The sequence below is a fragment of the Anser anser genome, assembly GCF_964211835.1.
Source record: "Anser anser genome assembly, chromosome: 21".
Lineage (NCBI taxonomy): Eukaryota > Metazoa > Chordata > Aves > Anseriformes > Anatidae > Anser > Anser anser.
Genome location: NC_139742.1, coordinates 10,167,163 through 10,194,747, shown reverse-complemented (window position 1 = coordinate 10,194,747; position 27,585 = coordinate 10,167,163). Strand labels below are relative to the sequence as shown.

Below are 27,585 nucleotides of genomic sequence, written 5' to 3'. Positions count from 1 at the left end.
CCCGAGGGGGAGCATGCACAAGCGTGCTGCTCAGTGCCAGAGCCGTGCTGTTGCCACTCCTGGGGGGACAAAACGTGCTGGGCGGGTGCTGCGCACCCCTCCCAGGATGTGCCTGCAGCAGGAGACACAGAAGAAAAAAAAAAAAAAAAGTATTTATCCTCCCCCCCACCCAAAAAAAAAAAAGAAAAAAAAAAGGGGTATGCCCCCCCATTTTGGAAGTCCCGGTTTGGGGCAGGGACACGAGGGGAAGGGACTGGGGTCACAGATGCAAAGCATCTGCCACATCTGTGGCAGGGGAAAGGAGCCAAGGTTAAGTTTGGTGCTCGGGTGCCAGGCACGGCGAGCCGGCTCCGTGCTGCGGCACTGGGGCTCCCGCAGCTCCAAAGCGCCTGGGTTCGAGCGGCTGCGAGTGGCAAGCGGGGCCCCGAGCTAACAGCCCCCGGCTTCAGTCTGGCAGCCGGCGGCGAGCGGCGAAGCGAGCTTATTTCTGGTCCGTTATTAAGGCAGGAGAAAGGGAATGTGCAAAGCTGGGTAAGTAAGAGAAGCGGCGTGCGCAGGGCGGGCGCAGCACAGCCGGCTGCTCCTGGAAGTTCGCACGGAAAGCGGGGAGCGGGCGGCTCGGGATGCTGCTCCCGGGGGGAGCGGTGGCAGCGCCGGTGGCAGCGTGTCCCCGCGGGGAGCGCTTCTCCCGGCAGCGCCCGGCGCTCCCTCCCGCTGCAGCGCTGGCAGCGGGGCTGCAGGATGCGTCCTGCTGCAAGGTGAGTCACTCGCAGCCTCCGTGAGCCGCCGCCGCTCGAGGTCACGGACCCGGGCAGGCTCCTGCCTCCCAAGCGCAGCGGTTCGGCCAAGGCGAGGCGCGTTGCTGCCATTATTTTTTTAATTAGCTTTTTTTTTTTTTTTTTCCTCCTTATCTACCGCTGGTTTTAAGAGCTCGCAAAGCAAGGACATGCAAAAATAGAAAATGCAACATCTAATTTTTCTTTTTCGGATTACTACAGGGAAAGGGGTAAAAGAAAGACATGGTTAGAAAATAAAACTATTTTGCAGAATTTCATTTTTTTTTACAACCTAACACAGCTCCTCAAGATCCAGCCAAAGTTACAAGCCCCTGAAGCACCAGAAAGCACGCAGCACCCCGTTACCACGCCTGCTGCAAAACCGTGCATTTCCTGCATCCCGTCACAAACACTAATTCACCTCCGTAACGCATCAAAAAGACAAGTGTCATGCTGAATCGTATTCTCCTCACTCCTCGCACACAACAGCAGAGCTAGCAATATATAACATGCATGACTCAGTCCTACCACCATGCCACTACGGAACAGAAAGCCTTAAAATAAAGTAAATATCTTAAAAGGTCAATTAAGAAAAGCTTACAAAACATCAGACGCTGCTTCTTGCTAGAGCTCATTACCTAGTATGGTGGAGCTGCCTGTGTGTTTTTTTTCTTGTGCAAGTTAGTCTGTGAGTCAGCATTAACACACATGAGAACATCAGGAATACTGCCTAGTTCTGATGCAATGGAGGTTGTAAAAAAAAAAAAAAATCGCGCTCCGTTTGGACAGGAGCCTGTAATTCAATTGCCTTTACTTTTCAATTACTGCATAGCCTACCGTTACCAAACTGCATAGGGGAAGGAAACTTTGCTTACATCTCTGTCTCAAAATTAATGACTTCTTACTTTTGGCTACAGTTTATTCTCCCTGCTTTCAAAAAAAAAAAAAGTAGGCATAATATAAATTAACCCTTTGAGGGCAGCTGAGCCCCTGGAGCTAGCAGGACCTCCATGTTTTGGGAGGAATTTTAGCACTGGGGAGTGATACTGCCAAAAAGTTCTGGCGAAGGCAGACATTTACACATTAAACTTTTAGTACTCTATAAAGCGAAGCTACAATTGCATCTGAGCTTGATCCTTAATGGAAATATAAGCTTGCAGATAAGGAAAGTTACATACTGCAGCCATTTAACTCTGTACTCGCAGGCTTACAGCAGCAAACACGAGGTTGCGCGGGATGTTTTGGAGAAGCGGCGCTGCTGGGCACGGGGCAAAGCCACCGACAAAGCTGGAGGCGCCGTCACTGGCAGGATGGGATGCGAGGTGGTCGCTGCAGCCCACGATGCCTGCGCTTTGCTGCACCTCCATGAGTGCCACAAGGTTCCTGTGAGCCCATGAAGCCGCTAATGAAGCTTGTAGGGGCGCTGATTGCAGCCCGCCTCGTGCCTTGGGGCAGCGGCCCCGGGGAGCCCCGGGCACCTCCCAGCCAGAGCCACCTTGGGCATCACAAGCAGACTCCACACCCCACTTCGGGTTGTTGCTCTTTTTTTTTTTTAATGAAAACGCAAGCACTAAAAATTTCTTGTTTCTTTACGCACAAGACGTTATTAATGCTCATTAACCAAGACGGAAGCCCCCCAATATTACAGACCTATCTTTCTGCAGCTTCGCTGGCACGCAGCTCTGCCTCAGGCCAGCTGAGCCCTGGGTTTTTCCCCAAGCATGTGGGACACTTGCATACAGATGAATTGAGTTTTAAAGGAAAAAAAAACCCAAGCAGCAACTCCCGGGCCAAGTTCTCGCGTGCCAAACTTCCCAACCGCCGCGGCGCGGCTCGACAGCGTTTCAAAAGAATTCCAGCGCTGTTTTGAATACTGCTGACAATCTTCCTCGTCAAAATTTGTAATTTAAATACCTCCAACGCGAGAAGCGCACGGCTCCCTGGGGTGCACCCAGCTCCCCCCGCCCCAGCCCTGCTCTGGGATCAGCGATGGAGGGATCGGCATCCCACAGCATCCCCAATCGCCCCCCATCGTCCTTGGGCACCACGGGGGATCCGCCGCACGGTTCTCCGGCCACAAAAAGCCTCCACGATGGTTCTCCAGATTACTGGGGGACGAACCGGCCCCGCACACCGCAGCGCCCAGACCCCAATTCTCCCCTTTTCCCCATACTTTAGGGGAGCACCCATGCGAACCGCCCGGATTCCTACAGCAAGGAAGGGTTAAGCCGAGGAGCCCCAGTGCCCAGCCCCGCGCTAACCAGCAGTTAAGATGTTCCTTCACATGACTTCGGATGTGTCAATAAACCAAAAATAATTCTATGCAAATAAGTCTAATTGGGGAGGAATGGCAAAATTAATTTCTTCGGGCACACGCAGTTTGAGAGGAAGCAGCTCCATTTTGGCTGAAGCATGTTTAAGATTCCCTCCCGGTGCTGCAGAGCACCTTGAAAGGTCGACGAGCACTTTCATATTCTCGGATCCATCTACAACACTGCAGCAGATGAAACGGATTGACCTATACGAGAACCGAAACGGGCTCTGTGAAATAATCCATCAACACCCTTTTCCAGCCGCAGCAGCGTTTGTCATGGGCACGTTTGGAAATAGCACCTACCTCCTGCAGCTGATACAGGGCTCGATAGGTTTTAAATAATGGCCACGCTCCCACGGGATGTAACCAAACACGGCATAAATAGCTGCAGAGCAGCGGAGCCGGTACGCAACATAAAATACGTCCATATTAAAGTGTGCACGAAGCCTGTGCCCATTACTGAACTCATTAAAGACAGTGATACTTTGTAACATACTCTAATCTTTAATATTCATAGCTTGCTTAATTTGCATATCATGCCATAAATAGTTGAAGCAGAGGTAAAACACAAAGCGCTCTACTTGCATTTCTAATTATGCCTAAAATCAAATGTAAATCACAGCACATCCAAGACAGAAAATATTAAATTTGCTGTCTCTCCATTAAAATATTAAAATAAATTACAAAAAAAAAACCAAAACAATCCAATTATTTTTTAGGAAGAAAATCCAAAGCGGCTTATAAGCACGGGGCCAGGATGACCCTATTCTGAGCGAGGGCTGCCGTGCCGGAGCTGGGCCCGTCGCCGTGTGCCTGGATGTGGCTGCAGCGACCCCGCCACCCGTCCCGTTGTCCCCTGGGCCTGGTGCTCGCCCCAGGTTTGTGCCGTGTTTGCTTCCCTGTTTTCCTGTGCCTCACACGCCCAAGAACTGCATCTACCACCCAGCCGTGCTGCAGCCGCTCCTTTGACCTTGGGCTCTGAGGGAACAAAAGCAGCCCTTCTCCCCAGGGCGGCCGGGAAATCTTAACCCGAGGAGGCGAATTTGGAGAATCGGATTGAAATCTAACTTGTGCTGCAGTGCTGCAGGCTGCTGCTGGCGGTGCGGGTGCGGAGGGACACACAGCCCTTACGGACGGACACCTCACGGCTGGGGAGCGGCCTCAAAGCCCACAGCTGGGTGCTCAGCACCACGTCTGGGTGGCTCTGGGAGACCTCCAGCACCCACGGCCCTGTAAGCATCCCCCCAGCCCTGCCACACCTTGTGGCAAAGCTGCTCCCAGCACCCAGGGCTGCTGCCTGGGGATGCCCAGAGCCTTCCTCCCCATCCTCCTCCTCCTCCTCTGCTCCCAAGTTGCTGCTAACAACAAGGAAGTGCAGCGACCGCGGCACTCTGAATGAAGTTCTGCAGATCCATGCCCAACAATTTCATTAAAATGTACCTAACCAGGTTCCAGAAAAGTGGGGCAAAAACTGCTTCTGCAAAAAGGCGTTTTTGGAAGCACCCAGACCCATGTGCAGGACAGAGGAGGGCAGCCCAGGGCTCACTGCCCAGCGATACCATCAACCACCTCTGTGCTCACCTTTCTTTTACCACTGGGCCCCCAGCTGCACACCGTGGCGTAAGGAAGGGCTGCCAAGGGTAGCTGTCCTCAGGGAAAAATGCACTTTTAAGTCACTTCAGCTGGGACTGACTCTTGAGACAGAGCAACCTGAAGCTCACCAGAGGCAGAAAGGCAACCGGCAGCTGCCTCGGCTGAAAACAGGGATCCGAGCCACAGAGTCCCCCTGGTTGGATTTCCCCAGCTTACAAAAGCACACGCATCATTGCCACGCTCTGCTCCCAGCCCCATGCTGCGCTTGCAGCACCCCAAGATCCCCTCGCTGGCGGGCTCAGAGCCTTTTGCCACCCCCAGGCTCCTGTATGACACCAGCGCTTCTTCCTGCTGCCTCGCCAGGCTTCTTCCCAGTTCAAGAAAAATACCGTATTTGTTCTACCACAGAGCTAAAGTATCTTTTCTGCAATATCTAGCTCCAAAGAATTCCAGAGAAGTAATTAAATTTAACCCCGAAAGGTGAGTGTTTACTCCTTTGTCCCGGTTAATACAGCTGGCATACAGAGAGAAGTGAAAGCGAGCTGCTCAGTGTGCAGAGCTTTTTTGCTGTTCATATGTACCCTGGCATTTTGCCCGGACCTATTTTTAAGCCCATTTACTAGAAATCCCACAAATTAAAGGAAATACGGATAATGTTGTAAGAATCCTTTGGGCCAAATAAAAGCTACACATAATTTTCCTGGTGCATCAGACTAAGATCCTTAACCACAAAAACCAGATTTCCCCAAAGCTCTTTCGCAACTGCGAGAGAATCTCGTTTTGTAAAAAAAAAAAAAAAAGAAAAGAAAAAAGAAAAAAAAAAAAAGGTGCTCCGATTCACGGCTGGATGCCGAGGGGCGGCGCGGCCGCGCTGCCTGCGGGCCGGGGGACAGCAGGCGGCACGAGGCGCGAACCGGACGCCGCCAGGCCCGGCAAGGCCGCTGGTGATGGCAGCGGAGCCTTCAGGGTGTGCTCGTAGGGGAGCCATGAGATGTGCCTTGCGGAGTTTTTGTCTGCACGGAGAGATGTGTGGTCTCGAGAGGTGTGCGGCCTCGAGAGGTGTGAGGCCTTGCTTCCCAGCTTGGCCCCAGCCATGTGTGGCGCACGCAGGCCATCGTACCGCAGCGAGGCCCCAGTACATCCCAGTCCTGCCCAGCTCGGCCTGGTCCCAGTGGCAAAGCAGCCGCTGACGGTGCCAGCTGGCTCCTTGTCCTGTCCGCCCACCAAGCCGCAGGGAGCTCCACGCCCCCATGGAGCCCAAACCTGACCCAGCCCAGCCGGGACCCACTGCAGGACCCAGCCCCAAAATGTGCACTGAGGACGGTGACAGGAGTCACCGAACGGTTTGGGTGAGCCCAGCCAGTGCCACCCCTGCCGTGGGCAAGACCCCACCAGCCCAGGCTGCCCAAAGCCCCCCCAGCCTGGCCCCGGGCACTGCCAGGAACGGGGCAGCCACAGCTCCTCAGGGCGGCCTGGGCCTCGCCTCATAGCAAAGAATTTCTTCCTAGTATCTGACCTAAACCTCCCCTCTTTTAGCTTAAAACCATCCCTGCCACCCCCAGCTCATAAAACCAGGAACTGCTCTAATCAAGCTCTAACGAAGCCATTCTCTGCGCCTTTAGCAGATGGGAGTCCAGTGATAAGAAACGGGTGAGAGAAGTGCCCGCAGCCAGGGCCGGGCTGGAGGCAGCCAGATCTGTGCTGACCCCAGGGAGGGACTTCGGTGGGAGCAAACTGCAGGCGTTGAAACAAATCCAAACCAAACCCAAGCCAACACACGCACACCTGGGATTTAAAAGGAAGCTAGCAACCAGGTACGTTTCAATAGAATTCATAAAACAAGCATAAAAAGCCCCAAACCACACCAGTAAACACGGCATTTGGCGTTAGTCCTTGTGGGAGGGGGCTTCGCTCCCAGCAGCTGTGCAGCAGCAAGGTGAAGCAACCCTCATTAAACCTGCTTCTCCTTTTGGCCTCGCTCATCCCCAGCAGTCTCCGAAAACGTCCTGCTCACAAACGTTTCAACCTCCTTTTAAAAAAGAAAAATCATTAGGCAGGGGAATAAACACTCCCATTCTACAAACGCACAGAAGTGAGCAGTTAAACACGCAACTTCGGGAACTTTTCCAAGATTTATATGTTTTGCATGAAAAGCAAATGTTTTTTTCCTGCCTGGGAAAACATTGAAATGCCACGCTTAGGAAGCCAAGTCCATTTGTTCCCGCTCGGTGCCGCTTCTTGGGCAGAACCCAACCCGAGCCTCGCACAGCGCAGGGACTGGTGCCGGTGCTGGTTCCCAACCTGTGGCCAAGTCCCCACAGACCCTGCACATATGGGGCTCATCAGTGCCGCCCTCCTCGCTCCCCCCACGTGGCCGGATTCAGCCCAGACGTGGGGTTTTCCACCCCTGCCCTCCGAGCAGAGGACGCTCTGCAAACCTGGAGCCTTCCCCTGGGTCACAGCCCAACTGGGCCACGACCCAACGCCGTTCTGCTTTCCTGGGAAGAGGAGGAGGAGGAGCTGGGAAGGAAGGGTGAAGCTGAGCCCGGGAAGAAGGCAGGAGGATGCTTTACTTTTATTTCTCTCTATCCTACTCGATTTTTAATCGGCAATAAATTGAACCAGCTCTGGCCATGTCGGTAGCCATGAGCTACCTCCCCACGGGGCAGGGCTGCCCCCCGGGCTCAGCTCCCCTTCCTGCGGCTCTGCCCCCCGAGGGACACCAGCAAGACCCTAAAACGTGGAGCTCTGCTCAACCCCAAGTGCCAAGTCCTCACTGGGAGACCTGGACGCTTGTCACCGCAAAGCCCTCCTGCTTTTTGCAACAACACGGCAAGTGATTTCCCTCTATTTTCCCACTTATTTCTATATTTTTAAAATCTTTCTGGCCAGTTAGACCAGAACCATCACAATTGCGAAATCCAGGAAATGTGCTGCAACACTCTGTAATACTTGCAAGGCAATTAGCCAAAAACCTCACACAAATAAGCTTTTTTGCCACACCATTCTAACCACCAAGCATTAACCCATTTCTTAGGAAACGACATCTGCTGAAATAACTTCCTAATCTAGGAGCAGGCATGGAAAAAGAGCCGCCGCAGTATCTCTAGCCCGTGGTAAACAACATCTCCAGCCAGAGCAGCTCCACCAGAAGACCTCGAAGTCACCCTGGCTGAGTGCACGGCTTGTCCTGGGCCCTGTCCCCAGCGCATCAGCTCCTCAGGAAAACTGGCACGCGGGGAGTTTTCCCCGCAACACCCGGGCACCGGTGTATGGAACGATGGCGCTTCCTCAGGGAGCCCACGGCGGAGGCGATGGCAGGAGCAGCCAGGGGATTCGGGATGGGGGTTTGCACCGCTGAGCTCTGCCTCTGTAGGACCCGGGCTGAACCCTATTGCGTTAGAAATAAATCACGGCACAGGCAGGACAGCTCCCAGGCAGTAATTGGGAAGAATAAAGAAGCCACTGGGCAACAACGCAGACAGCTTGGTTCAATTTCAAACCTCAGCGTTTACAGGGCTCTTTTTTTTTCTTGGGAAGATGTCAAAATATAAGAAAAATTAAGGTTCATGATTTGCCCTAGGAAACAGTTATCATCTACAGATAAACTGAGGCAGAGCACGATAACATAACCAGCACCACACATTGAACTAGAGCTCACAGGCAGCCAGACACAATTATGCTCAAATATCTTTCCCTATTCCAGATTAAAATAGCAGCTACGGTTCTGCGTTATTTATTATAACTCATTCCCACTCTCATTCTCTCTCCCTGCTTTTCCCTCTCCCCCATCCTAAAAAGCCAATAAAATAAAATAAAAAGCTTCCTTTTGGGAACGCGGTGGTAATAACGCCGCTACCATCTGTTGATAAGTCCAAGGACCTGCATGGGGAGGAAGCAGAGTGCGCAGCTGAAAGGGAGTCAAATGTTTGCATGGTTTTATTGAGAAATGAAATCCAGCTTTAAACATAGTAAATCGGAGACTATTCTGAATCACCTCTTGAATTTTTTAATGCTACTCCTGGGAGCACTGAAGGTAAATATGTTAATTTGACTTCAATCACGGTTCAGGAAAAAAAGCGCACTGTATTAGTTTAGGGTACCAAGTCTTAAAACTATTCATGCATTTCTGCATATTTTATACTCAGCAAATAAAGTTCCAAGGTTCTATAAGGAGGCTGAGAAATTATTCTGAGTAAGCAATAATGAGGCGTGCATTATATAAGGCTGATACTAATGGTAATCTATTATTAAAATTTAAGAGTTATAGCAGCTACATCCCGCGCAGCCCTGCGACTTTCCCCCGGCAGGATGGGGAGGCAGCACCCGGGGGGCAGCGGGGCCCCCAAAATTCCTCCCAGCCAGCTGCCTGTCGTGCAGAGGCAGCACGGGTCCCTGTGGCTTCACGTTCCTTGCACCACGCTTCGGCTGATGCTTCGGCGTAACGGATCTCCCAGAACATGTTGGCATTAAAAAATTTACGAGGTTTCAAGTTTGCGCGCCTTAGCGATCCTTGCGGCTCCCTTGACCCTTGATTTCTGCCGCGATACCCCACTCTGGTGGCAAGGAGGACGGAAATTTGACTGGCACGGTAAAAACTTATGTGCTTTCCTTCGTGTGCTCACGTGGGACAGACCACGGCCACCGTGCCACAGCTCTGCCCTGTCCCACACGTAAGCACCGGTGTGCCGAACCACCACAAAAAGCAGCATCACGACATAGGGGGGCTGAATTGGCACTCAAAAGAGCTCCGGGAGGAACAGGGTAACTACACCCTAGTGCTGCTAACAAAGCGAGCTCCTGACTTCATTAAAAAAAAAAGGCACCAACCCAGAATTTGGCTCAGTTTCCTCTTTCCTACATCTTTCGGTGAGCGCCACGAGGAGTCTCTGGGGCTGTCAATCTGTATGTGACAAGCACACACAGAAATAGTCGCGGCAGGAGGGCTCAGGAGCAGCAGCAGAGCAGTGCCTCCACGCTTAACTTGTTGCAGGCTCCGCTGGCTGCTACCCTCAGCCCCGCAGAGGGGCTGGGCACGCAGGGACCCACTGCACTGCACGCCCTGTGGAGGGAAGGCCCCTTCCCCTGAAATGCAAAATTACATTTTAGCTGCGTTTCAGAGCGTACTGCTGGCGTGCAGCAGAGTCATTTTTTAAAGGAATGTTTAAGTTTAGCCCTGACAGGCAATGTTCTGCCCAAAGCAAAGGATACGGGAGCACAGCAATTGCAGAAGCATGCTTCGTTGGGACCCTTCTACACCAAAAAGGGTGGCAGGCAGCTTCACGGTGCTTTCTGATTGACAGGCTGCTGGGAGCCATGTGGCAGGGACGGACAGACGGACGGACGGGGCACTGAGCACCACCATCCCCTGGGCACGTGCAGCTCCCGTCACCAAAGGAGCAAGCTGCTTTAAAACCAAGCGGCACAGGCCCCAGCCCCTGCAGGGCCTCGCGGGGCAGGAGACGTCCCCTTTGCTCAGCCAACCCACCAGGGCTCCCCGACTCCCGTTCTGAGGTGGATAACCAAGATATCCGCACCCGGCTCCGTACTTCTTTCAGGAACCACCTTTATATGCTGGAAGAACAGCTACGGGGCACCTCACACAGCGCAGCCGAAACGGGACGCGGTGAAACAAACCATTCCTGAGCCATTTGCAGGAGGACGGCCTGGCCCCAGCTGCTCGCCCCTGCTCTGAGGTGGGCTGGATGCAGCCATCGCGGCCCTTCAGCCAGCGGGAGCTCGGCACCGCCAGGCCCGACGGGGGAGCAGGAGGCTCCAGGCCGTCCTCGCCCGCACAAATGGTGCCCACCAAAGGCCACAGTGAAGCAGAGCTTGGCTCAGCCCGACCTCCGCTCCCCCCCGACCCCGCCGCGCCACCCGTCCGCAGAAAGGCGGCTTTTCAACCCAAAACAGCCGAGAGAAAGGAGCCGGCACCGGTGGGCGCTCGCTGCCTGCCCCAGAGGCGGGAGGCAGCAGGGCCCCGAGCGCAGCGCGCCGCTGTGCCGATTCACACGCCGGCCCCTTGGTATTTTTTCCCAGAAGGAAAAACAGAAGATGCTTTCCATAAGCAGACGATTTCAGCAGCTAATTTTACCATCACTTATGGTCGACTTTATGACTAAGATTTCATGCTGACTATATTAATCCTGTCAAATCTCAGAGTGAGAGAGAAATGATACTGTATATTTTATGGCTGCAATAACTTCTAAGCCATTAGACATGCATGCTGACATGAAAGTAATCAAATTGATTTTTTCCCCTATTACAATGAAGAACTTTGCATGAGCATATAGACTCTCTGGCAGAGGAATGAAACCCCAAGAACCTTGTGCTCGCTCAGGAAATTAAGAAATCACCACAAGACATTGTTCAGAAATTTGGGTATTCTGCTTACTTGCATGTTGCTGTCACTAAAGCAGAAAGGCACACGCTCGTCGAGCAAACGATCAACAAAAGACAATGCGAGGAATAATTTGAGGTTTTGGAAACAAGGCAAACATTACAGCAGTTGCAATTAATTGCCTTCCGAGCATCAAAGGCTCCGGCGTGCCGTTGTTAACCTCGCCAGGCTCACCGAGCCCCTCACACAGCTTCCTTGCCACGTTCTCAGGTGTTAAATATAAAAGCGAGAGCAGATCAGAGGAAGTTCAGAGGACTTCTCGGGAAGCCCCGAAGACCTGGAGGCACTGACGGATGCAGCACAGTGCCGCTGAAACCCCCCCTGAAGCCGAGCACTGGGAGAGCCGGGGCCAGACCCAGGCGCTCGCAGCGGCAGCATCTCCATCCAGCCCTGCAGCACGGCCGGGCTGCGCCGGGGGAATTGGCAGGCGGTGCTCAGCTGTCACCCCGCAAAAAGCCACTTTTCTCCTGGGGAAAAAAGCAGCTTATCCCCAGGGGCGAGAGGAGAGCTTAGATCCGCAGGCAGAAGCGCTGCTGGAAGCTCGCGCCGGCAGCAGGAGCCCACCGAAGGCAGGGACGGGACCGTGCTGCAGGCAGGAGCCCTCTGCTCCCCCGTGCTGCTGTCCCCTTGTAGTTACACGGGCAGGAAAAAAGAGATCATTAAAAATAATTGTTAAAAATGTAAATAGGCCTTTAGTTTTAAATTACACTTGCTCTGTGGTTGTTTTTTTTTTTTTTTTTAAAACCCAACTCATAATTACACCTGGAACCACGAAACCTTTCCTTAACTACAGCAATTACCCAGGATTATAATTTAAGACCTTTAAACTGAGAGACTTGTAAAGTTCTGCACAAAGTCAGGTCGCAGCCATCCATCCCTGTGACGGGCAGGCAAGGCCCGGGACAAGGGGTGCTGGTGCAGGGTGTTTTTTATTTTATTTATTATATATATTTTTTAAATATGGATGTGTGTGTGTGTGTGTGTGTACAGCTTCTCTGGGCTAGCAAAAGAATTCTGCATTTAACCCGCACATGCGTTTAGTTGCAAATCAAAATGCTTCAGCGGCTCTCTACCAACAGCAATCAGTTCTGTCTTTTTTTTTGGTTCTAACCAAAAACTTGGACGCACAGAAACGTAAAACCACAACTACAAGGATCACTTCAACCGAGACTTGCAAAATGCCAGCTCTAGTGAATTAATTCAGCCTGTTACCCAAGGCATCTGTAACGTCATCTGAGCTGCTGCTGCAGTCCAAGCATGCAAAAGGTTTTCATAAAAGTTATTAAACAGAAGAAACTACTTTTTGGGTAACTTTTTAGTTCAGTTCAATCCAAATTTAAGAGTTAGCACCTCTCCCCTGTGACAGCTCACAAAAGCAGAGACTCACCCTTGTACCTTTAAAGCCTCATTGCTCACCCCCTCAAATGCACTTTGTTTTCCACTCCTTTATTTTTTACCTTTCAAAACCCGAATAAAGGCAGCCTGCGACTTCCCCATCATCTCCTTCGGGCTCTGCCCGGGCAGCGGGACAGAAGCCCTGCTTTGCTGCTCGCGCCACTTCTGCCCGTGTTTACCGACCACATATTTTTTAAATGACCCCCGCCCGCACGGCGCGCTGGGAGCGGCCGCGCTGCACGCGTGACTCGCGGCGTTACGGCCCAGCACCAAGCTTGTCTCTCTGCCCACATTCCTCGGCAGTGACCGCATCCCCCAGCGCCGTCCTCGCACGGACCCGTGCCCTGCCACGTTACCCGTGGCCACGGGGGACCGGGGCTGGCACCCAGCGCACCAGGGGCGGCCGCGAGGGCTTGCTCCTGCTGCTGCTGCACCTCCTGCAATCGAGAAAGCACTTTTTTCTTTCTTTTTTTTAACTGTGTATAAGCAAAGGCTTTCCCAACAGAAGGGGACCGAGTGACACCTGCAAGCTGTGGTGCTCCCAGCCACCCAGTACAAACTGGGGCCATTTGGGCAGCCCGGCACTGGGCCCCGCTGCGGAGCGCGGCGCTTGTTTTGGGGCGGTGCGGTGACTGTCCTCCCACACGCCCCTCCCGGGCTGGCCACAACCGCCTCGCTCAGAACACAAGCACGCTATTCACCAGAGGGTCCTTTTTAGCCAAACTGTGACAAAATTATGCTTTAAAGTTATTAGACAAAACACCCAAACCCATAGTTTCGCAAAGGTAGACAAGGTCTCCCGGGAGAGGCAGCGAACAATATCAATGAGTTTCTCATGACCTTACAGAGATTGCCATGACAACACGGTTTCAATCCTCCAAACATGGATATATTCATTTGCACCAGTGTGATTGAGAATAATTAGAGCGAGATTCTCCGCGCTGGGGAGACCGGGAGCCACAAAGCGGCGGCGACGCCGCGGCCGCACAGCCCTGTACGGAGCTCAGCCCGCGCCGCGCGATGGGGGAAGCGCTCACATTGAAATGTAAAAAAGAAAACCCACAACACTCTTTAGAGCCGTGTGACCTAATTCATTATAAAGAATGTCAGTTAGCAAACCTCTTAAATAAAACATTAAGCTAGAGGTAATTTGAAGCCTTGTGGATTTTGTTTTACTCAATTATTTTCTAATGCTTCAAGTTGAAGAATAAATATGCAGAAATAAAAAAAAAAATACCAAGGGTTTCATTTAATTCTTTTGCAAAAGAAATGAAGACATTCATACTAAAACAAAATACCCTCTACCAAGCCAGATTTTTAATTAAAACTTTTAAGTCCTACAAGATTCTTCAAGGTTGCAATATCTGCTTTGGTTTCTCTGGGCTGAAGCTCAGCCGTCCGCTGATGCCAGGCTCTGAGTCAAGGTTCTTCCACCCCAGCCAAGGGCACCAGGGAAAGGCAGGGGCCGGGCAGCAGCGGGGCAGGTGGGGACAAAGCCTGCAGAAGAGCAGCAGGGGACAGAGGACGCTCCTGATGTGCACGATCTAACGCCAGGTTAACTGGGAAGTGGGGAAAAACAACAGGGGGGAACTTGGTGGTCAGTGCTGCCGATGCTCTTCTAGGAAACACCATCAAACCCAAGGAAACTTGCCTCTTTCTACTGCAGCCTTCACGCAGAGCTTAGGCTTACCTATAAGAAAAGTAAGTTAGAGGCCAGAAAATTCTGCCTTTAGCTTAAATCTCCTGGGCAGGGTTTCCTGAGCCCTTGCCTCCGTCCCCGGGCACCCAGAGCGGGTGCGATGCACATGAGGACGGGGAGTTGTGGCCACCACCCCCAGCCTCCCCCAAGTAGCATTCCCGAGGCTTCCATTTACAGGCTTTTCCAAAAGAAAAGGAAAATCGGCCATTTATATGCAGGAGCGTTGTTTTATTCTCTAACTGCAGCAGTTCAGGGGAGCAAACTTCCCTCTGCCCCATTTACAGCCCACATTCCTGGATAAAGACGCTGCGCAGAGCATCCCTGCTGCCTCCGTGGCGCAGCACCGGCAGCTGCTTGGTGGCGAACGGCAACAGCGCGGCAATTTAGGAAGAAGGACGGCTCCTGCGTCCGGCCGAAAATACAAGGGGAACACTGGGAAACGGAAATTAATGGTCTGGTGCGACAGATTATCCTGCTGTCTGGGCGAACCCAGCACCGAACACGTGCACGAGGGCACGGGTGCTGCATCAACGCCCCAGCCCAGCTCCGGCCCTGGGGACGGATCCTGCCCGAGCTGCAGCAGACACGTGCAGCATTTCTTCCAGCCCTGCGTGATCTGCAGGGATGGGGGCTCTTGGCAGGGCAGCTGCCCACCAGCCCCCAACCCGCACCGCGGGATGAGCACGTGCCAGCAGAAGAGCCTTGGAGCAGAAACGGGGAGGCTTGGAGCTGTGCTTGGACGTGTGCGTGGCAGCGTCACCGTTTTCAAGGGGACACCAGGAAGAGGTTCGCAGAAACGCGCTCCGCAGAGCTCCCCCGACAAACCCGCGCTGCGAGGGGAAACATCCAGGAAACGAAAACCCCGAAGATCAGATATTCCTTCCTGCCACCGCGGTTAGAGCAAAACACCTCGCCGCTTTGATTCATCCTTTACACAAACCAAACAAAAGAAAACAAAACAAAAAAAGACCCAAACCAAACACTGCTTTCCCGAAACTCAGCAAACAGGCTGCAGGGAAATGCCCGGGGCCGACCACAGGCCAGCTGCTGCCACCCCTTGCCCCTGTCACCCCTCACCACTGCAGCATCTGCACCCCGCAGACACTTTTGGGGTGCCACAAGTTCTCCTGAGCGGTGTTACCCGGCACAGGCGGCGGCACCCAGCTGAGCATCGGCGCACACGCGTCCTTCCAAGATGGACAGGCCCCGACGGATCTGCTCCTCTGCACACTGCAGCAGAGCAGGAACAAGGATTAGTATTCACCCGCTCATAACGGGGAAACCCTGCAGCTAGAGGTGGAGTCGGTCGGTGCCTGAGCATCCAGCCTAAGTTGCTTGATGAATGCTAACTATGACTTCCAGCTTATTTATCTAATTTGGTTTGATTCTAAAATATTGAGTTATCTAACCAGACAAAAAAAATAGTCTGAAAATTTCCCATGCTGGTGAAAACTCACTCTGCCGTTTTACGACAGGATAATTCAATATATATCTCTGAATATTACTGACCTTTCTCAATCGCATTTGTATTGAGAAATGCCTAAAGAAATTTCAGGACAAAGGCTACGGTTTTTCAAAATGATCTGAAGTGCCTGAAAAACGGGGTTCTGCAGTGAATCAACTTTTTCAGCACCCACTGCCATCCACAGCCTGTAAATATTTTAGCCATATGAGCTGGTTACAATATTCATTAGGGTCTATTTTTGTCAATCAATCCATACAGCAGCAGAACATCCGATACCTATAGCACGACCCAGTGGAGTCTGGTTTCTGCATCAGGAGCAGCTCTGAACCGATACAAGGAGTTTCCAACAAAAAAAATAATGGAGGAGGGATGAAGTCGGCGGCCAATTCACCGTGACTTCAGCAAGGGCTGGGGTTTCCTGCAGGAACGTGCTGATGCCCAGAAACACGAAGCGGGCAGGGCTGGAGCGGCTCGGGGCAGGACGAGCCCTCGGGCCGCAGGTGGACGCCTCCCACTGCCCCTCGCTGGGGATGCTCCAGCCTGCGACAGGCCGCCAAGGCTGCCACGCCGTGCGCTGTGCTGGAATTTGGGGAATCTGGTGCTGTTCGATGTGCCTGAGCCCTCGATGTGCGCTGGTGGCTGCAGCCTGATGCTCAGCTCGACGCTCAGAGCCACGCGAGCCCCACGCCGATCACTGCCACAGCCCACAGCGACCATTCACGGGGGCTTGAAGCAATGACCTGAGCACACGAGTTCTCCCCCTCCCTCCCCGAACCCACGAGGTACAATATCCCCCCCTCGCGCAACCCTGCCCTGGTTTTAAAATTCATAGTTTATCAGCTTGAGTTGAGAAAATCCAGCAGAAAGGCACAAATGGATTGTGCTAGTAAGCAGAAAAACTGTTACATCTTCTGAATGTAATTTTGCCAAAAGCTTCTGCACAATTTTTTTTTGTCACGCTTTGCATTATGAAGGAAATTTCTTTTTAGAAGAACAGGAGAGTGATTTGCATAATATTCTTTGCAAGTTAATATCAGCCTCTGATAATGATCTCTGCATAATGCAAAAACGTTTGAGAAGACTGTTACAACACTAAGTAATCATATTTTAAATTATGTTTCCCTTTATAGAAAGGTGTTGCAAAAACACACAGACATGAAATCTGTCTGTTGAAGTCCTCAGAACCACCTGACCATCTTCCCACTATTCTACTGTTACATATTGCAACACCGCCTTTCAAAATCTTACAAAACAAATTACGCTGCAACAGTCTGGCTTCACAGAAGGCAGAGCTTTTTCCTGTGCCGATGCTACAGCACATTAGATTTCACAAGAGCTTCTGATGTTCTCCGCGAGTTAAGCAAGGAGCCACAAATTAAGCCGTAACACAATTAGGCACGCCGCATCAGCTCGGGCGCGCTCCCCGCACCGGGCCGGTGGCGGCAGCGCGGCTCCGTGCCCGTGACACCCCCAGTAGGCCGCAGAGCCCCTTGCGGGCGCTGGAAATGGGGACCCTACAACCCCTGACACTTTGTCTGGGATGCTCCCGACCCCGAGCTGCCTGCTGGCAGCCCCCCGAGTCCCCCAGCAGCTCGCCGGGTGCCGCCGAGGCCTCTGCTGGTGTTAATCGGGCCGGGAGCTGGCCGTGACGAGGGGAGGGCCGGGAGGAGGCCGCCTGCTCCAGCAGCCCCATGGCAGCTCCTGGATGTGGGCACGAAGCATTCCCCTCTTGCCTGCACCAAATGGGGGACGCGGGTGGGAAGGTAACGGACTGGTGTGTTACACGCGTAACGTGCCTTACAGCTACAGCCAAGCGGCTCAAACCGGAGCCAACCTTCCCCAAACGAAAATCGAGAGGTGGGAGGGGTTCAGATGGGTTCCTGGGACAAGCCTTGCACGAGACCATCAAATATCAAAGCTGTGAACTTCAATTAAGCAGAGACGGGCAGCGTCCCACCCAGCCATCTCGCCCCACGACCGAGGAGATGCGGGAGGCAGCGGGAGGCGGGCTGCACGGCGAAGCCCCTGCGGGCATCCCAGCCGCCGTCCTCGGGAGCAGAGTGGGCAACACCAGCGTCCCGCCAGCACAACCCACGTCTCCAGCACACGGCGGGGCAGAACGCAGCGCTGAGGGTGTGTTGCTGGGTTTCTCACCTCTGCTTTGGGGCTGCACACCCGGCGGCGGCTCCAGCTGGCCTGCGGAAGGGAATCGATGCAGACAGTGTGGGGTGGGCGACGGGTTTGCCCCCTGCAAGCCTCAAGACCAGTTGGGAAGCTCATAAACTGCTTCACCAACACGGGAGGAATGAGCAGTTTTTGCAGGTGGGAGGCCTGCACTGGTTTTTCAAGGCCGTTTAAATAAGTCACGACCTTCACTATTTAAAACCTTAAAACCTTACAAAACGGTAATAAATGCTACCGGAATGTTTCTGACGTTTGAAAAAATCACTTCGAAAAGCACCATCAGACACCGCACCACCGAGCACACGTACAGCTGCAGCGGTCCTCCCTGCTTTGCTGGTGGCCACGTGAAGAAATGATGCTCCGAGCTCTGCTGAGGCTGCGGCGGGGGGCACGGCCGAGCCGGACGGCCTCACACTGCAGGCTCTGCTCGAGATGCAGCCCACAAGCGAGCCCCAGAGCTCAGCCGGTGTCCAGCGAGCGATCCTTACCCGGTGGTCTGGGTAAGATCTGGGAGCCTCGATAAAAGCTGAACAGCTCTGGGCTGCCTGCAGAGAAGGATCTATCTGTGCAGGCAGCTCCCAGGCAGCAGACGCGAGCCCTCCCTCTGCATCGCTCCTTACACGAGGAAACTTCCTAAATTTGACTGTGAAAATATTCACGAAGATATCGAGTGGCTGGGAACTTGCAGCCACTCTCTTCAGGAGTGCCCACTGAGGAGGAAGCGCGCACACACGCCTTGGAAGCAGGCACACCTGGCTCCTCTCCACGATGGGCGGGAGCACAATGGGCAACACGAGGGAAAAGCCCCCCCGGCCGTTCCATCAGTCATCAGGGCTACAGGACAGAAACCCCAACAATGCTGTGTAAGGTTATAAAACGGCCTGCGTGCCAAACTTGGCATTGCAGGCTGGGAACTGGAGCATCACCAGCACCGGTGGGTCCGAAACCCGGCGCAGAGCCGAGCCGAGATGCCTCGGCTCTGCCCTGACTGCAGGTATCGCAATCCTGCTCGCTGCTTGCGCTGCAAAGCCGGAGCACTAGATGCAGATTGAGGCCAAAGTAACATGTTTACAGTTGCGCAACGGAAAAAGAGAGGAAAGAAGTAAACAGTTGTCTGAAAAAGAGGGTTATTGGATTTCTTGAAGTGACTCAAAATGAAATTTCCACAGATTTTATTGGGCTGCTCGGGTATTGATTCTGGCGTGCTTCTTTTCAGGTCTGCAGCGCAGAAGCCCACCTCGCTAGAAGCCGCGCTCGCTCGCCGCGCCAGCAGCGCGCGTGGGGGGGGGGGGGGACATTTGGGGTTGCTTTGTTCTGCTCCCTCTCCTTGGCCTACGACTGCACATCGCTGAAGTGAGCCAGGGATTTCCAACAGCGACGCCTTTGTTCCCTGCCCGCAGGCACCAGCCACCGCTCGGAGGTGGGAGAGAGCAGGGGAGAGCAGGGGAAGCCCCCGTGCCCCAGGGGAAGGGGTGCGCAAACCCCCGCGGCCCCCAGCGCCTCCCGGGGCCGGCCCCATGCCCTGGGGGTGCTGTACTGGCTGGGATACACCAGGGACACACCGGGACAGCCCGCTGCCACCTCCCTGCCAAAGGCAGCCTGCTCGACCAGCAGAAGAGCCTCGGGCTTCGCCCATGGGTGCTGCACTCGTGTGCACGCCCGCGGCCGGCAGGACGTCACGAGCTCGTTTGACCCACGGAGCTGCGCCGAGGTGGAGCTACGCTCCGTTACCCTCGGGTTCGCGTCACACGAGATGACTTTGAATCCTTGTCCTGAATTCTCAGGTTATAAATTCAGGCGATGCCTAACCACTTGACACGGAACAACAACGTTATAAATTATTTACCCACTTCAAAAGGAGAGATAAAACACTTAAAAATCTGCCCTTTGCTGCACGCGAACAGCGAGCTCAGAGCTCAAGGCGGCCCCTGGATCACCCAACGCCGTCCAACGCGGGATTCCTTGTGGGGACCTGCTCGGTGCTCACGGCTCCACAGGACGCAAACTCGGCCCCAAGCAGTCACCACCGCTTTCCCTCCGGCCCTGCAGAAGTCCCAGCTCCAGATGGTTTGGGGGCTCAGGAGGCTCCTGCTCAGCACCACACCACCACCTGCCCCGCACGGGCAGGCCCGCTGCCCTGCGACCTCCCAGTTCCCACGTAGCTTCCCTGAACCCGCGCTCGCAGCACAGACACGAGCTGGGCTGGGACGCCGCTCCCCTCGGCTGCCAGCCAGCTCCCTCATCGGGACGCGCTCATCCTTTGACTTCATGGCTGATCCCCTCACGGTACCGCCTCATTCAGCGGCACACCCAGCCCATTGCCAAGCCTATTGCCAAGCCCATGCCCCGTCCCGGCGCTGAGAAAGCTTTCGCCAGGAGATCCGCGCTCACAACCCTCCCCAACACCCTGCAAGAGGTGCAGGCGACGGGAAGCTCTTAGCACAGAAGGAAAACGGCCAGAAACCTTCAAGAGAAGGCGCCCAGAAAGCGAGCACGGCTCGGGCTGAGCAGCACAGAGTGTTCTAGATGGGCTGGAGGCTTGGCAGGGCTCGAACGGCCAGGCGCAGCCCATGGACCTGGAGAAGCCATGGCACGGTTCCTAGGAGCTGTCTGATGAGTCAAGAAGTCCCGTTGTTCGACTCACTGCACGGCCCGAGAATTAGTCAACCCTTCTCTTTAGCCTACCCCGGAGCCGGGGGGGGGGGGGGCGCACTGGCCCCCATCCAAATATTGTGTAAACTGCAGAAAACCTATTAAAAATAATTAGTAATAATTATCGCTCAACCTCTAGAAACACCATTTTGGAGGACGGGAGAAAACACAAAGCCATACAGCGAATTATTTGCTCTTCTCACGCGCCTTTCTTCCAGGGGCCTCGCAAACTCACCACCACCCGACGCGACGCCCTCACCGTGCACAGCCCCGCGGGCAGCAGGACCCCCGCATCTCGTGGGCTTTTTATTCCTACAGACACCCCCAGAGAGCCAAAGCGAACTTCCCAGCTTCCGCTTTCTAAAAGGCTTCCCCCTCTCCCTCCTTTTCTTCCCCCACTCTTTTAAAATCCAATTATAGCGCAGCTCTCTCAGCAGGGGTCAGTGTAGAATAAGAATCGCCAGAGTTAATGGACACAGGACCAAAAAAAGATTAATGCCTAAATGGTTTCAAAAGTTGTATGATGCAGATTTCATTAACATTTTAATTGTAACGTATCTTTTTAATCTGCTTTCACACTAATGGTTTTACAGGCTTCAAAAAAGAAAAAAAACTGCTGACAACAAAAATATCAACATACAAAAATTAACAGACAGAACTTCGGGCTGTAATGGGAAACGAACGAAATGCAGAAAGCCGTGTTAATGATGCATTAAGAGCAGAGATTGTGCTTAAACAAGAGTCAAAAACTGAGCGCTACAATCGCACGCCCGAGGCGCCCCTTCCCCAGGCAGCCTCAGCCTCCTAGCAGGCCCCGGGCAGCACGACCGGAGGTAGGCACACTTTTATGGAAAAAAAAGCATTTTAAACTTGTCAATTCACCTGATTTATTCCCGGTGATATACCAGACCGGGGTACGGGCTTTTTTCTGCTGTCGTTCTCTACGGCCCTGTGCACGGATGGCTTCGTCCCTGCTCTGCAGGCTCAGGTACCGTGGCCACGGCGGCGCTCACACGTGAGGAACGCGGTTATAACCCCCGCGCAAACTTTACTCTTAACTGGAAGACAGCTAAAGCTGAGCAGCGATGTTCCGGTAAGCGCAGGCATGCACCCATGACGTCTGTGTGTACGAAGAGGAGGGAGCTGCAGAGCGGGCAGATGAAGTTTCACACAACTTTGTCTTTGTGCGGAGCAGGGACCAAATGGCACGGCCCCCGCCCGGGAGGCTGGCCGGCAGCTCAGACACGCTGCAAAAACTATCGCCTTACTTTGCAGCCTTTTACTTCGGAGTCTGTCAAAACTTGTCAGGAGGGCTGAGATCAGTCGGAGCCATTCAAACCCTCCGTACGGCTGTTAGCAAACCACAGAAACCTGGGTCTGCGGTGAGAACATGATCCCGAAAGGTAACCCACGGCACATCACCCCGCTCACATCTGCTCCTGCGAAGGCAGCTCCTGCTGGCGCAGCCCTCCGAAAGCTTTCCAGGGAACAAACACCTACGGGGAGGGTGAGCCCCTGCTCGTGGGCACCCCGATCCCACCGGCTGTGAAGGTTCAGCCCGGCACCTCCGTGAGACGCCTGTGCCCACGGGGCCACGTGGGTGCCGGGGCAGCGGGTGGGTGCCTCCCGCCCCACGCTGCCCGGCCCCAGCTGCCTCTGCCCTCCCAAACCGAGCCCTTCCAGCCACCTCCAAGTGTGCAAAACCTCTCTCCCCGTCTCTGTCAGGCCACTGCCTTCCACGTGGGATGCCCTGAAACGCCAGCCGCGTGTTTACACACCTGCACCTCGCACCTCTGCGCAGCGTAATCCCTTCACAGCTTGGCACGCTGGAAAGCACTGAGGACGGAACATTATCGCTCCTCGGTTTTGCCACTGCTGTATCTTCGCTAAACAGCGTCTTTTGCAACATCTCTGCAGGAAATTATGGTATTCTCCAACCCTGCTCTTGTTTTTCTAATGCCTCATACAATCGGAGCGTAAATGTTTGTCCTATGACAGCGAGAACTGGCATGTGAAATATGTACCCCCACACAATATATATAACCGAGGCTGCCATATGCTTCCCCAGTGGATATCATGATACGAACGCGCTCGTGGAGCCCAGCCAGCGCTGGCACCGGAACACAGGACCCTTTCCACACAACTGCGCTGCCATCGGGCCCACGAGCCTGACGAAGCACAAGCTCGGTCACATTTAACCCGCAACGCTTCGCACACGCTATTCCTCAACCTGCCGCCGAAATTCCAGCTCCAGACACCCCGGGATGAAACACATCCGTCTCCTCCCCCGGCCCGACAGATCCCGAAGAGCCCCGCTCGCCCCAGATCGGACGCCGCGAGGAAGGAGGATTTTTCTCCTTTTTTCCCCTCGCGATTCACAGACCCCGATGCCGGCCGTATCTCGGCGGGGTGACGGCGAGGCGAGGCGCTGCATCTCGCCCCGGTGCCTATATATGGCCACCCCGACGGGGCCACCTCCCCGCCGCGCCGCTGCTGCCCGCTCCTGGCGCCGCGCTCGGCGGCCGGCCGGCAGCGCCGGGCACGCAGCCACCCCACGCTCCCCCCCCACCCCGGCACGTCAGGAAGCTTCGCCGGGAGGGGAGAGCGAGGAAAAAGCACGTTTCGAGACTGTCCCGTAGAGAATCATTGCGTCAGGATGGGGTGGGACCTGCCAAGTTACTTATGTTTAAGTGGACAGATCGGAATCGCCCAGAAGTTTGAAAACCCGTCTTTTTTTCTGAAAACCGTACCCGTTTATGCAGCCCCCCCCCCACGCCGGTTTGTTGCTGGAGGGCAGCCGGTGGCTGCTGAAGCAGCAGCGGCAGCGATTTCTCCGCCCCGTCCACCCACCTAAGGGAAAAAATGCACTGAAATATTTGCCTTGATAGGAAACGAAAACATAAAAATGTACTTGACATGCAAATTTAAAAAAGAAAAAAAAGTCTGATGCGAGGACCTGCAGAAGGCTGAAGCAGAAGCAGGCTGCCTGCAAGCAGCGCTGGGAGCACATGGAGCACCGAGCCCGTGCCAAGAGCTATTTATCTTCATTGCAAGGGGCGGCGAGCTTCGGAGGGTCTCCGTCACCGCACCGAACAAACGACCGCGCTCGGCACGCGCGTGGCCCAAGTCCTGCGAGCAGCTGCAGGCGCCCGTCCCGCCGCTGTCCCCGGGGGCTTCAGCCCACCGAGACCCCTCCGGCCGAGGAAGGGAGCCCGGCGAGCTCCCTCCATCCACCCGCAGCTCCTCGCGGCACAGGCTGTCCCCGCAGGATGATTTTTATTACCTCCGTCCCCATTTAGGAGCCATCACATGACAAAAAGGAGCGCAACGCCGCCCAGCCGAGCTCTCCCCGGGACTGCTTCTCCCTGCCCGGGATCGTGTCACGTTAACAAGTTTTCCCTTAACGGCAGCATTTGTGGGTACAAACGCTGTAGGATTTAATGTATTTTTTTTTTTTTTTAATTTTCTGTTCTGCCTCCAAACATTTGCTTAAAAACAAGTTGAACTTAAAAAAATCGCTAATGAATCACAGTTCCTAGCAAATGAGCAATTGCAGTTGACACAATGAATTATGCCTGAAGCAAGCTGGGAAGCATATTTTGCAAATGATCTCATCCACAGGCAAACCTGGCATGACACTTGATTTGCTAAAAAAGACACAAAGGCTGTCAAAATTCCTGTCACTTCGCAAATAAAGTCAGGTAGAGAAAACCAACAGCCTCACCCTCTTTAGCATGCTTAACCTATTTCTCAATTTCTGCACAGGCTCGATTAAGAAGAGCCCTGCGCCACACACGCCCTTTAGGTGTTTCCATCCAAACTTGTTTAAGCCTGGTGAGAGCGGGAGGCCATCGGCCCTGCCTCGACCTCCCGAGGTGCTGCAGACCCCGAGGGATGCTCAGGTGGCAAAAAGCCCCCGGCCCAACCCCAGGGCTGGCTGCAGCACGGTGCGGAGCTCTCCGGCCGTTAGGTACGCTGGGGAACTTCCAATGCAGTTTATTTTCCTGATAAAATTTTATTTTATTTTTATATTTCAGCGGAATGTTTGCATTTTGCTTCTTTCATTTCATTCGACTAGACTCAAAGAAATGTAAAATAAAATTAGAAAAGAAAAGAAAAAGCAACTAAAGTGCGGCCCTTCCCTTCAGTTCTTCTGCCCCGCGCTCCTCAGCATCACTGGGGCTCCCCGGGACCCACTCCTTTCAGCCCAGCCCCGCTGTTTTCCCCGCTGCAGGTCCCACTAAAAATCCGCCTGGCTCATAAAACCTGGGAAAAACTCAGACCTAAGGCTGAAGCCTCATTCTAACCCCATTTTGTCAGGCCTGGGTATTTTTAAACACAGGCATTGTACAGAGCAAACCACCGGCACAGTCACATCATCGTTTTGCGGGGTTGTTTTGCTATGTTTATCCACAATCCAATGGTTCCACACAATCCTTTATAACACGCCCGCCTATCGCATCCGAGAGCCATGTACCAATTTAAGTGCTATTATGTCAATAAAGCCAGCTTTCAAATAAAGTACATATCTGCAGAGGTACGCAGCCCAGCTCCAGCCCTCCAGAAGGCCTGGCAGGGAAATCTGACTTTATAATAAGACGGTCTAAAATAAATATTTCCATTCCAGCGCGAGATGGTTTGCATCCCGACTCGGATAAGCACACACAAGTCCAGAGGTTTCTCTGAAGCAAACCCAAACCCCTCCCGGCCTGCAAAGAGCAGGCCCTCGCGGGAGCTTTTTGGCCCTTCCCCGTGCACCCAGCAGCGGTGCCGCTGACCACGAGCCGCGTGGCTCAGCACCGCAGCTCCAGGTCTTGGCCCGACCCCCCCTGAGCTTTGCAGAAGGGCTTGGGCAGGGCGAGAGGATTTCTGTTCTCTGGACTCGTGTAAGCAGCCGCTGTTGGAGTTCACCCGACACGGGATCTTATTTAACCGTGCCCATCTCCCGGTGACGGGCAGGGTGGCTGAGAAAGGAAGGAGGAGCTCTGAGCAAACCAAACCTGTAAAAACCCAGCGAGGGCAACTCGAGGATGGGGACACCACCCCACGGCCACCCCCAGGTGGTGTGCAGGGCCCTTTGCCCACGCAGGAGCCTGGAAACGAAGCTCCCCGCGCCCGGAGCACCGGAACCCACCCGGTGCCGGTGCCCTCGGCGGCAAAACCCAGCGGCACCGGGCGGGCGCTCCCAGGCAGGCTCGGTTCTGGCAGCTGCAAAAGTTTGGTTTAAAAGAGAGCGTGAACACCGGGGTTTGGAAGCACAGGTGTCCTTGGGAAAGCCGTGCAAGTGCCCAGGCTCTTCCAAAGACAAGCGACACGCTTTGCCACAGCGGGCCCCGTGCAGCTACGCGGAGACCTCCCGTTTATGCACTTACTGCAATCTGATTTCTCTCCAACTGTTTGAATTATTTAGCAAGCGCTGGAAGTTTTCTCCCAGAAATTCTAAGTTTGAGAAATCCCTCCCTACCCTTTAACGTTCAAATATCTCAACTTTGCTCCCAGAAGCCTTAATTACAAGACCTCTACAGGAGAATAAAAGAACCTACGACAGCCACAGCTGTCTTCGGCGCACCGCAGACGGACATTTGTTCTCAGAAGGAGGAGGTCAAGATCCCTAATTATTTTACATTTGCTGCTTACTTCAGATCGGACTATTATTACCTCCATTATCCACACCTTGAGGTCATGTACTGACCGTCCCAGGCAAGGCAAGCAACATAAATTCAACTAATCAGCAAGCGTCTGGCTTTATTCTTTCTCGTCGGAGCGTCGCGTGGAGCGGGGAGCTTCCCGAGCCGCGTGTCCCGGGCGGTTCCTGCGGGAAGCCGTGGCTCTGGAAGCCCCCCACGACGCGACCCCATCCTCCAGGGCAGGCGCTGGGAGGAGGCGGCGCTGCCTCCCGGTTTGTTTGCCGCCCGCGCCTCCTACTACCGTTTAATATTTCAGCTCGAGAAGGTGCAGCGGCGTGCCGGAGAGCGTCGATTACGCAGGACGCGAGGCAATGGCACGGCAGGCTCGGAGCTCGGACCCGGCCCGGCTTTTCCCCGCCGTCCTTTTGCTTTTGTTTTTCTGCTCCTCCGCAGCCCCCCCCCCCCCCCAGTTCTCCCCCCTCTCCCCGTGTGCCCGCAGCCCCCCGGCTGCCAACCACCAACGCGCCCCCCCCCCCCCCCGCAGCCCACGGAGCGGGACACGCGTGGGGACCCCCCCGCACCCCCATAACCCCTTACCCCTTATAACCCCCCCCACACACACACACACCCTCCGGTACACCGCATCCCCGGTGGGTGCAGGGGGGGTCCCAAGGGGTGCACCCCCCCTCAGGACGGGGACACGGAGCGGGACACGCGTGGGGACCCCCCCACACCCCCATAACCCCCCACCTCTTATAACCCCCCCCAGGTCCCCGCACCACACCGCATCCCCAGGAGGACAGGAGTGGTGGTGGTGGTGGGGGGGGGGGGGGTCCCAAAGGGCTGCGCCCCCCCCCCCAGCACCACGGGGACACGCCGCGCCCCCCAACCCCGCGAGGAGGGAGAGGAGGAAGAGGAGGAGGAGGAGGAGGAGGAAGGCTGCCGGGGGGGGCGGGGGGGGGCTCACCTGCGGGGCGCCGGCCCCATGGACGCGCGGCGCGGCGCTGCCCGGGGCCTAGCGGCGGCAGGAAGTGATTCCAGCCGCTCCTCGCCCCGGCCGGCCCCGGCCTCGCCCAGCGCCGCCGGGCGCCGCGCACAGGCGGCCCCGCCGGGCCGGCCCCGCCGGGGGAGGGGAGGGGAGGGGCGGGGGGGGGGGCGGGGGAGGACCGGGGGGGGGCGGGGGAGGACCGGGGGGGGGGTGAGGGGGGGGCACCCGGCCCCGCTCCGCCGCCCGTGGGGTGCCGGGGGGTCGCGGTCCCGGGAATGAGGGGGGGGGGGGTTGGGGGGCGCGGTGCTGGCTGCGGTCCCCTCGGGAAGGCCCCGTCCGGAGGTGGTTTTGGGGAAGGAAAAGGGGAAAGTGTGAAGGGAGTGGGGGGGTGGGGGTGGGGGGGGTGGTTCTGGGACCCCCCCACAGAGCTGGTGTGGCGGAGTGGAGGTGCTGTGCGGGATCCCGCTGTTGTGTGAGGACCGGGATTAAAAA

The 27,585-nt window shown here is 54.8% G+C and overlaps 1 protein-coding gene across 8 annotated transcripts in view; it reads right to left on the bottom strand.

Annotated features, from left to right (window-relative positions):
• NACC2 (NACC family member 2) overlaps positions 1–27,585 on the bottom strand; it is a 72,953-nt gene that overhangs the window by 24,178 nt on the left and 21,190 nt on the right. Inside the window, exons 1-2 of one of the 8 annotated variants that reach the window (XM_083807788.1) lie at positions 27,073–27,206; positions 12,541–14,037 (exon numbers count right to left, since the gene is read on the bottom strand). The exons of 1 other annotated variant lie outside the window; for it this stretch is intronic. The gene's annotated coding sequence lies outside the window, so the exon portion shown is untranslated. Of the gene's footprint in view, positions 1–1,377; positions 1,436–12,540; positions 14,169–23,434; positions 23,766–27,072; positions 27,222–27,585 lie in introns of those variants that run through there. 6 more of the 8 variants (XM_083807785.1, XM_083807782.1, XM_083807783.1 and 3 more) reach the window with 6 other exon arrangements.